This window comes from Aotus nancymaae, unplaced genomic scaffold (genome assembly GCF_030222135.1).
Source record: "Aotus nancymaae isolate 86718 unplaced genomic scaffold, 86718_ANA_hifiasm-v0.15.2.pri h1tg000083l, whole genome shotgun sequence".
Classification (NCBI taxonomy): domain Eukaryota; kingdom Metazoa; phylum Chordata; class Mammalia; order Primates; family Aotidae; genus Aotus; species Aotus nancymaae.
The window spans coordinates 1,770,122-1,771,863 of NW_026988498.1; positions in this window are offsets into that span (position 1 = coordinate 1,770,122).

Sequence of the window (1,742 nt, forward strand, 5' to 3'; positions counted from 1 at the left end):
CTGGAGTACAGTGGCTCAATCTCGGCTCACTGCAACCTCTGCCTCCCTAGTTTAAGCAATTCTCCTGCCTTAGCCTCCTGAGTAACTGGGATTACAGGCACCCGCCACCATGCCCAACTAATTTTTGTATTTTTAGTAGAAACAGGGTTTCACCATGTTGGCCATGATTGGTCTCAAACTCCTGACCTCAAGTACTCCAACCACCTCGGCCCCCCAAAGTGCTGGAATTACAGGCATGAGCCACAGCCGCTGGCCTGATCATGTTCTAATCTGTCCTCCAAAGGGAGACACAAGTAAAATTATGCCATGTGAGAATTCGTGAGTTTAATTACTTTTTTCTTTATGAATAATATTTAACAAGATCACAAATTATATAAATAGTTATTGGTTTTTTGAGAAGTTACTTTTGCTGGTTTCTTATAAAACTGGATGGAAAAGACAAATACTATTAAAGCAGTGTTTGCATACTGCAGATGATGCCCAAAGTCCAAACATTTTTAATGATTAATACTGAGATAAACATCATATCAGAGTTTCTGTTTCCCTTTCCCTTTGAACCCTTGCAGGATTGCCACATCATCATGACTGCACCTTCATTTGGAATGAATATTCCTACTACAATTAAAAGAAAGAAGAAACAAAATTAATTTTCTGACAGAAAAGTAAAAAGAGAAATTTTCTTTGGTTTTGTTTAATTTCTTCATTGAGGGTCACCATTTAAAAAAATGCTCACTAGTCATTCTTTTGAATACTGCCTGTGTGAGAGAAAGATGTAAGATGGTTGATTATTTCAAATGACACAAGCTAAAGATGGGATATCATCATGGCATGAACAAAAACGAGATTTATAGCCGTAAGTATTTTATCCTCTAACATATGATCACTAATCATTCTACAAATCTGTTGGATGAGTTTATTAGATAGATAAATAGATATTTAGATATATTCTGAATAGAAAAATTTACTTAAATAATATTTCATTTTGACTGCATAATAATGTACTTAAAAATTCTCTTTGATAAGAAACAAGTGAACCGGATTCAGTTTTCTTCACAGCCTGTGAAATGCACGATCACTTGTTTCCTCCTACATGACATTGATCAGCCCCAGACAGTGACCAGTGCAGCATTTGGTTTGTGTTAATATGCATCAGATTTGTATAAAAATGATAGGGGTGGTCCTCCGACGCGGAAGTGGGCAAAATGGAGACTTTATTTACTAGACTGAGGTATTGCTACACTGAAAGAAAACTTGTATTCCAAGACTAAGTGTGCTAATAAGGACTAGTCACATAAAATTTGTGTCTCAATTTGCTCAACTATACATTGTAAGAGTTACAGAGAAACACCTTGACGACCACCAGCAGGAGCAGTTCACTTTGTAATGCAAATTGGCATGAAGGGGAGTGAGGAAAAGCACTGAAGCTCTAGCCTTGGTAAACCTTGAGCGCTTGCACAGTGAAGCAAAGGTCAGGGCTGGTATCAGGGGAAGGTAGTGAGACCTGACACCTGGCATCTAGTTCCTTTTAATTTCGTTGGAAAAAGAAAGCTTCCGAAATACTTATATTACAATAGAAAATTGTTTCATTTACGGTTTTGTCATTTAAAAAATACACCTTTCAAATCTTTATTTAAATTTGGTAGATAAGTCAATAATTGTTTTTATAACCCGGGTTTATATAACCCATCAATATAAGCCCATGTTTATATAACCTGGGTCCATTGTTTATATAACCCATGAAT